General features: G+C 32.0%; 1 long non-coding RNA gene across 1 annotated transcript; it reads right to left on the minus strand.

Annotated features, from left to right (window-relative positions):
- Nucleotides 1-5,980: 5,980 nt before the first annotated feature.
- LOC141614866 (uncharacterized) lies at nt 5,981-7,871 on the minus strand. The gene is made up of 3 exons (XR_012529423.1): nt 7,723-7,871; nt 6,348-6,449; nt 5,981-6,253 (listed from the first exon to the last, which is right to left on the minus strand). It is a non-coding gene; the product is annotated as an uncharacterized LOC141614866 (long non-coding RNA).
- Between the last annotated feature and the right edge of the window lie 2,001 nt (nt 7,872-9,872).

Below are 9,872 nucleotides of genomic sequence, written 5' to 3' on the forward strand. Positions count from 1 at the left end.
TATAAACCGAAAATTCCGAAATTTGGTCTTAAAACAACTTAATGAAAACTGAAATTAAAACATACTAAGTTGTAGATCGTGGCGAGGGGATTCCGGAAAGGTAAATTATGCGAAAAACGGACTAAAAACGAGTAAGATATGGTGAATTTGAGCTTGAAAAGATAAAAATGGTGTTTAGTTGGTTTGATGTTGATGATGATGATGCTAAGAACAAAAAAATCAGAAAAGAAAGGTAAAGGGGGGAGGGGGTGCGCGTAAGAGAAGAAAGGAAGGAGGGAGGAAGGTGTGGGATTTTTAGTCGGGATTTTTACGAGTCGGTTTTGACTCGTTTTAATAATAATTAAATCCGTAAGTCAAATGCAAATTCCGTCAAGACCAAAGTCTTTAAACACGAGATTACAATAAAATTGAGTATTCATACGACCCATTTCCAAATTCGTTTACCCAACGTTCAAACGAATTGTCATTTTCCCCCCGATACGCCCTTATTTCGAAATAAAAGATTTTACACGGTTTAAACTATTTTTAAACATTTCAAAACTATCAAAACAAATACTTTTCTTCAAAATATAATAAAATTATATTTCTTTGAATTATTTTTACTTTAATTACTTTAAATATCAAATTTTATTTGATTAATAAATTATTTTTGAAATATATTAACGGTCCGAAATTACGGGGCGTTACATCAAACTTAAATGTATTTCATAAAAGTGTAACTTCAAGGAAGAATAGTGTAATTTTGTTCAGAAAAAGTGTAATTAAGAGAAGTGTAACACCAACTAAGAATAGTGAAATTGTTGAACAATAACACAAATAAATCTATCTTTACTTAATAAAAACAATCAGGTGAGAACAACTTACATCAACAGCCCGAGCTTTCAACTCATCGTCATCTTCAACTCCCGGTGGGAGTTCAATCTCAACAAACTTCTTCAGGTGAGTCGTAGCTCCCATATCTCTAATGGTCACAACTTGTTTGTCAGTGTCCACGCCACCGATGGTCAATTGCTGCTCTTGGAGGCAACGAGGATACTTCACCTCGGAAAAAGTTTGACGACCCAGGCCCCCATTGTCTAGCTCACCGTGCAATCGTGCCGAAAATTTTACCCGATCCCAGTGCTGAATTAGTGGGAGCCCATGGGGACAGCTCTCCCCCCGGAAATCGAATCGCTGGAAATAGGTGATGAGTAAGAAAGGGATACTGACCAAGCAAAGATTTTTTCCTCTCGCCAACATCTGCTGTGACCTTAACCATGCATTCAAGAACATAACTACACCAGTCAAACTCCGAGATAAGACTCACATCTTCAATGGCTTTCAAAAGCTTGAAGTCTATCACACTGTTTGAGGTTGGAGCGAGGAAGGATGACATGGCGAGCGAACAAACAACCCGACAAACCGATCCCCTCCATCTCTCGTATTTTTTCTTTTCAATTTTCGCAAAGACGAGTCCTAAGTTGACTCCGTCTTTTCCAATTTTGCCGTTGAACGCTTTCCGCCAACGATCTTTCAACCTCTTGTTTGCAGGATCTTGAGAACCCTTTTGCCGGCCTGTAGGAACTAGTTCAATGGGTCTAGGGCCCCGCGGTAGCATGAAACGGTCATAAACATCATGTTTCGTGACCATAAACTCCTTGATTCGAGGCCCGAAACACATAAGACTCATCACTAAATGCCCGTAGAAATAGTGGAACATGGGCAAGCGGATACGTTTTCAACTTAAGCTCCAGGATCCCCCCCAAACCCAACTCTTCGTACTGACCTCTCGCCGAGCTTTGTTCACTTTTCAATCACTCAACAAGCATCTTTGGCCGGCACTTAGCGAGACACTTTAGGGGTGACTACTTTAACTTGTTTAACCTCCTCCTGACTTTCAATTTCTTCTTCAAAGATCCGACATCCGAAAAGGAAGGATGGTACAGAGAGGGGTAAACTAAACTTTGTGATGAAATACACAAACAAGTTAATAGAAGAGAGAAATAAAAAACATGTAATCAGTAACACATAAAGACTGTCATTGTATCAACTAAATAAGTAACTTCAAGACCTAATAATAAGTGACACTTTAACAAATAAAAGTGTAATTCTAACAACACAAAGTGTAATTCTAACAACACAAAGTGTAATTCTAACAACAGAAGTGTGATTTTAACTATATAACGTAATTATAAAAACGTAATTTCAAAGAATATATAATCGTAATGATAAAAAGTGTAATTCTAACAACAAAAAGTGTAATTCTAACAACAAAAGTGTGATTTTAACTATATAATCGTAATGATAAAAAGTGTAATTCTAACAACAAAAAGAGTAATTCTTAAAACCAAAAGTGTAATTTCAACAATATATAATCGTAATGATAAAAAGTGTAGAGGTGACTACTTTAACTTGTTCATCCTCCTCCTGACTTTCAATTTCTTCTTCAGAATCTGACATCCGAAAAGGAAGGATGGTAGTATGTAATTATTGTTTACAAAGCAAGGTAAATGAACTTTGACAAAGTGAAATACACAAACAAGTTAATACAAGAAAGAAATAAAAAACATGTAATCAGAATACGTAAAGACTGTCATTGTATCAACTAAATAAGTAACTTCAAGACCTAATAATAAGTGTAACTTTAACAAACAAAAGTGTAATTCTAACAACACAAAGTGTAATTCTAACAACACAAAGTGTAATTCTAACAACTGAAGTGTGATTTTAACTATATAATCGTAATTATAAAAACGTAATTTCAAAGAATATATAATCGTAATGATAAAAAGTGTAATTCCAATAACAAAAAGTGTAATTTTAAAAACCAAAAGTGTAATTTCAAAGCAATATATAAATCGTAATGATAAAAAGTGTAATTCTAACATCAAAAAGTGTAATTTTAACAACCAAAAGTGTAATTTCAAAGAATATATAATCGTAATGATAAAAAGTGTAATTCTAACAACAAAAGGTGTAATTTTAAAAAACAAAAGTGTAATTTCAACAATATGTCAAGAGAATGTAATCGTAATACGTAAAGACTGTAATTTCAAAGACACACAAAAGTGTAGTTTCAGAGAGAAAAGTGTAATTTCATCCGATTGCGAGATATATCAAAAAAATGTGTTGATCTATTTTGCCCTAATCAAAAAAATGTGCAGATATATAAAATTCAAAATGTATGAAACTACAATTAAACTACAAAAAATGGCTAACAATAATAATTATAACTATTTCACATAATAACAAAACAATACAAAATAAACTAACGCTACAAAGTGAGTAATTAGTAAGAATGAAAAATCAAAATAAATGAACATAAAAGCATAAAATGGCAAAAGACAATTACAATGAAGAACGAAATGGTTGATGAACATAATTGAAATGATTGACGCACAAAAATGAAATTTCAAAAGGCACAAAAAATGGGTATCAAAATATGATAAACAATCTGGGTAAAATTAATTAATATGAACATAACAATGGGCAATAATCGAAAAAATATAAAACGAGTTTCTTTAGTGAGTAATAAGACAACAATGGCAATGACAAGATGTAAATAATAATACACAAGACTATAAAAACCAGTAAATGCTTACCTTGATTAGCGAAAATGGCGAAAATGGACAATAACGAGTTTCTTTAGTGAGAAGACAACAATGGCAAGTGGTAACTGATTGAAGAAAACGGAGAAGACAATAAGGTTCCTGTTTTATTGAAAATTTGGGGGAAGTTTATTTTGATCAAGGTTTAATTATGAGGGTGGTTTTAGTTTGAAAAAATGAGTGAAATGAGAAAGAGAGGGAAGGAAAAGTAACGTGTGTGTTTGACGGTTGATTGACAAGCCTGCATGCATGCTACTTATTCTATGATTGTAGGAGGAGAGAGGTAATTAAGATAGTCAATAAAATAATAGAGTTAGTGGGTTTTCCATCTTAATCTCAACCATCCATATCCAACATCCAAGGGTATACAATGAGACTTATGGACTCACACTTACTATAAGGACTTATATGATCCTTATACTATATATATATATATATATATATATATATATATATAGAGAGAGAGAGAGAGAGAGAGAGAGAGAGAGAGAGGATTTGGTGTTTTTGGTTCTTATGGTGAGTTGTGAGTTGGGGGAATCTTAACTACTAGATTATATTAGAGATGGGTGGTCAAGATCTAATCTTACTTGTCATATAAAATCATTGTCATTTACTTACTTTCTCTTTTTTCTAGTGCTACTTTTTTATTTTTTACTTTAATTTTTTTCTCCTTTTTTTTACCTCGTGTTATTATGTTTTTTTTTACAACTTGGATTTTTTTCTCTTATGTTTTTCTCCAATTTTCTCATTATGTTACCTTTTTTTCTTTTTCTTTTTGTACCAGATTTTTTTTTACTTGAATTTTTTTACTCTTATTTTTTTACCTCGTGTTATTATGATGTTATTGTGTTTTTTTTACTTTGATTTTTTAACGACTTTGATTTTTTTTTTTCTCTTTTTCTTTTACCACATGTTATTGTGCAGTTATTGTTATTTCGCTGTTATTCTGCTGTTACTTTGATTTTTTTTACGACTTTGATTTTTTTTTCTTTTTTTTACCAAGTGTTATTGTGCTGTTATTCTACTGTTATTCTGCTGTTATTGTGCTTTTTTTTTTTACTTTGATTTTTTTTCTCTTTTTTTTTACCACATGTTATTGTTATTCCGCTGTTATTGTGATGTTATTCTGCTGTCAATTTGATTTTTTTACGACTATGATTTTTTTACTACGTGTTATTGTGCTGTTATTCTACTGTTATTCTGCTGTTATTGTGATGTTATTCCGGTGTCGCTTTGATTTTTTTACTACTTTGATTTTTTTTACTACTTTGATTTTTTTACTCCTTTTTTTACCGCATGTTATTGTGCTGTTATTCTGGTGTTATTGTGATGTTATTCCGGTGCCACTTTGATTTTTTTACTCTTTTTTACCATGCGTTATTGTGTTGTTATTCTGGTGGTATTGTTATTCTAGTGTTATTTTGATGTTATTCTGGTGTCACTTTGATTTTTTTTACTACTTTAATTTTTTTTACTCTTTTTTTTTACCACATGTTATTGTGCTGTTATTCTGGGGTTATTGTGATTATGCTATTATTGTAGTGTTATTGTTATTCTTAAAAAAAATATCTCATTTTGTTATCTTGTTTTTCTTTACGTGTGTTACTTCAGTGTTATTGTGCTGTTATTCTGCTATTATTGTAGTATTATTGTTATTTTTTTAAAAAAAAAAATCTCATTTTGTTACCTTTTTTTTTCTTTACGTGTTGTTACTCCAGTGTTATTGTGCTGTTATTCTGCTATTATTGTTGTGTTATTGTTATTTTCTTAAAAAAATTCTCATTTTGTTACCTGTTTTTCCCTATACGTGTTGTTACTCCATTATTATTGTGGTGTTATTCTACTATTATTCTAAATTGTTACAACATATTCATGTGAGCAATGCTTTATTCTGCTATTATTGTTGTGTTATTTTTTTTTTTAAAAAAAAGGCACATTGACGCTTCATATTAATCAAAAGTTAATCAAAAGCTTAATCCTTCTTCCAAATTAGCACAACACATTCACGTGGGCAATGCTTGATAGATAGTGTCACAAACACATTAACAACTTAGACCGAGAAATTATCCTAATAAATGAATTAGAAGCAATTGGAAATTTAAGAGTAAATCAAACAGCACCACGATGTTCAGAGCATAACTAACGTGTACCAGGATTTCTTCAGAAGCATAACTAATATGTATCTTTACCATAATTTCAGGGGACTTGAGGATTAAGGAGACCATGCCTAACAACGAATCCACATTTGTCCAGTAAGGCAATACGTCCTAAATGATGGCATTTGCTTATACATTTGCTCACATACCCAGTGATCAGAGCAAAGCCATTCTAAGCAACATTCACGTTTTTATTATAGAAAAAAAAATCTCACACAGTGATATAGGTCACAAGACTCACAACACACAAGACAATCCATTCACATAGAACACGCCTCTGATACATAACAATGTCATTGAAAATAAAATCATACATAGCTTCCTATCATAAACAGTTTTTATTTTTGTACATCTCCATTTAGGTTGTGAAGGGTACACTAACTGGCCGGCCGGGTTCACATAGATTGTATCATCTGGAACAGCAAAATAGTCTTGGTCCGCCTTGTTGCCTGTTTTGTAATCTCATTCCAGTCGGACCACGAGACTTCCATGTTCTTTCCAATGCTTTTGCTGCCAATTCAACATCTTAATTATTAGACCAATATGGATGAGAACGAATTAAAAAGTAGGATAGATTACACCAGCGAGTAAGTAACATATATACTGATTTCAAGAAAGAGGTCATTGACATTATGTTCAGTCTTGGCAGATGTTTCAAAGATTAGCTGGGGATTGTCAAGTTATTGCAGTCTTGTAGTTAAGTGGTCTGTCGAAACAAAAAATGGATAACTTAAGCTTAATTTGCCAACAATCTACAGTCAACACTATCAACTTCCTTAAGGTCATACTCTAGCCATGTACCTACCAGCTAAGCTAGCAAGCTCTATTAGAAAATAAATGCAGATGTTCATTTAAAACCTTACCTGAAGCTCTATCTTCCGATCTTTGTCTAGGTGCAAAAAAAGGAAAAACACATCGCAAAAATAATATAAAGGTGCAGCAAAAGTTTAAGCTTGACTGCTTTAGGATAAGGAAAGGCAGAAAAAGAAAAGATGATCTAGGCGTCCTCATTTTCCTCAGCGCCATCCTCATACTCTTCTTCTTACTCGGCAGTAGCACCCTGTTATTGTTGATACTCAGCCACCAGATCATTCATATTGCTCTCTGCTTCCGTGAACTCCATCTCGTCCATTCCTTCTCCAGTGTACCAATGCACAAATTGAATTGATTCCAATTTTCTTATTATTCTAATGTACCCCATTGTCATTCCGTGTTACTCTTATGTTATTCAATATTAACTATTCTTGTTCCACAACCGAGTCAAAACAAAGTTAAATGAAAGTGAAACGATTTTGAATCAAATGAAAGGGGCTAATCAAGTTGACAAATGAGAGTAACCAGACTGTTCGGTTAAGATAATTGTCTAGCAACTATTAACTCCCAAAGTGACAAAGCCGCAGTTCCTGATCAAATAGTCCAACCATTCCCTTAAATAGCAATGAATCGAAATAATGGAGCAATTAATTGAGTAGTGGCACACTTCGTTTTGCAACATCAAAATTATGTCTTTTTTTTCCTAATAACATTATTATAAAGTATTCATGACCTTGTAGTAATCTTTAATCAGTACATGCTAAAATTCGATATTTTCATATTCGGCAAAATCTCTTTCATCAGCAAAAAATCGAGTTTCGATGAATAAACAACAAAATCAAGGAACTCGAATATGATTAGCTTCTTAATCCTGCCTAACTAAAACTATCGACAAACAACAATTTCGCCCGATTGAGTGATTGGCATAACAAAAAATTTCCTGAATTTCAGCAAAAGCTAAACAACAAATTCAAAGAAGTAGAACCTAATTGATTAATTTCGAATGATTGACATGATAAATTTCCTAAATTTGAACACAGCCTAAGCAAATTGACAAATTCGAGTCAACAATCAATGGAAAACCAACTACAAGATGCAATAAAAAGGTAAGCAATCGTCAAAAACTAAACAACGATCATAAATCTACAAATAAGCAGATAAATTACCTATGAATGGATTGAATTATGAGATGAAACCCTAAATTCGACGAGGTTTCTGCTGTAATGAAGTATGGAAAGAGGAATGAGATTGCTGACAAAGAAGAGAGAGACGTTCGAGGATTTGTTATTAGGAATCAAGTATGAACGGTGCGTTACATTTTTGTTAATATTAGTTTCAATTTCAGCCGTCTAATCCATTTAATCTAATGGCTGAGATTTTTTAAACTCACAACTCACCGTAAGAACCAAACTCACGAGATCCCGCCTCTATATATATATATATATATATATATATATATATATATATATATATATATATATATATATATATATATATATATAGAGTCGGGATCCGGTGAGAACTCCTAAATATTTGAGGATTGAGTAACGAATGAAATATCACTCGTTATTCTTAACAGTATCACTCGCACATAAAGTGAAAAAAAAAAACACTCAACCTTGATAAAAAAAACATAATGCGTAACATTTATTTTTACTCTACACTTTATCTCTCTAAAACTGAATAAAAAACGAAAGAAACAAGAGATTAGATTCGCGAATCACTCAAAATTACGAAGCAATACCGATCATTCTTCAATATAATTGTGTTTTGATCAGAATTCAGGTACAATTTTTACTTTAATGCTTTCGAATTTTTGAATTTAGGTATATTAAATTGTTAAAATCGAGTAAATATGAAACAAATGTTGTATTATTGTTTTGAATCTACGATATAATCAGAAACTAGGTATAATTATGTGAAACTGTGCAATTATTTTCAGATTTTGATTCGTTTTTGCTCACTATGCATCATAATTAGAAATTAGGTATAAAAATTATTGCTAAAATTCATTAATTTTCATTTTTTTTCATATAATTGAACCAATTATTATCATCAATTGCAGTTGTAGGTGTTAATTAGATGTTTTTTTTCAGTCCTGAAAATTAGTGTTTATAATTGTTCGATTGTGAAATTTAGGGAGGTTGTTCCCGTCTTCGGTGATCATCGATACCTTGTCAGAGTATTTTAGTGTCATTGTTTTGGTTAACTTGAATGTCATATTGTAATTAGTGAAACTAACATATTATGGTTAGTGTAGAATCATGATTATTGAAACATTTGTGATGATTTAATATGGTTCTCTAAATGTTGTGTACTCATTTCAGTGGAACCGATTCGATTTTCGGGTATGGTTTGCCAAGAAAACTAAAGATAATCTACCATCAAGTACCACTCCTACGTTCTTTAGCTATGTTCCACTCATAAATGTATCTAGATTAAAATGCAAGTATAGGTTCTCCTGCACTTATCTCGACTTACCTGGAGCTGATGCTATGCAATAACTACGCAACTCATCCTTGGCTTGCGCTACTTTTGTAGTTTCTTTTGCTACATCAACTTCCTTTTCAAACGCATTATTTAATGAAAAACGAAACTAGCATTTCTTTGATGCTCAGTGATAGATTAGAATTAGGATTAGAATTAGAATTCCATCTAATAATAGTTCAGTATACTAGTAAAAGCACATCTTTTACAAAAAAAAAAAAAATACTGTAAAACTTCAAATGCTAAACACAAGTTAGATTTTAATAATCTTTTGTTAATAATCCCCAAACTGTGGAATTAAATGTTGGATAACTTTGATTATGTGTTATTGTTCCTCACATTTAGAGTTAAATTGAAAGAATTTTTAGTATTTAGGCTTGGATTGAAAGAATTTCTATGTTTTGATATTTTTTGTGGTGTTCGTTCTATTTATGTTTAGATTGGATGGATTTCTTTATTTTGCTATATTTCGTCTTCTTCATTGTATTTAAGCTTAGATTTAACGAATTCCTTAATTTCGATCTACGGAGTGTTATACACTGAGTGTTGATTCTTTATGAGATATGTGTTACTTTAAACGATTTAGACTAGCATATTCTGGTGATTGATTACTGAGTAGCTCAGTTTCTTTGTCTTAATTAACTTGAGTGTCATATTATGGCTAGTGAAATAGACTATCATAATACTCCCTCCTATTCTAAATAACCCTCCCTATTCAAGGGGGGCACAAGAATTAAGGAAGGGAGTATTATATGGTAAAGTATTTGTGTGGGGTAGGAGATTGGAGAGAGGGAAGGTATTGTGTGATTAAAATAAGTATTGTTGTGGG

Source organism: Silene latifolia, chromosome 11 (assembly GCF_048544455.1).
Source record: "Silene latifolia isolate original U9 population chromosome 11, ASM4854445v1, whole genome shotgun sequence".
NCBI lineage: Eukaryota > Viridiplantae > Streptophyta > Magnoliopsida > Caryophyllales > Caryophyllaceae > Silene > Silene latifolia.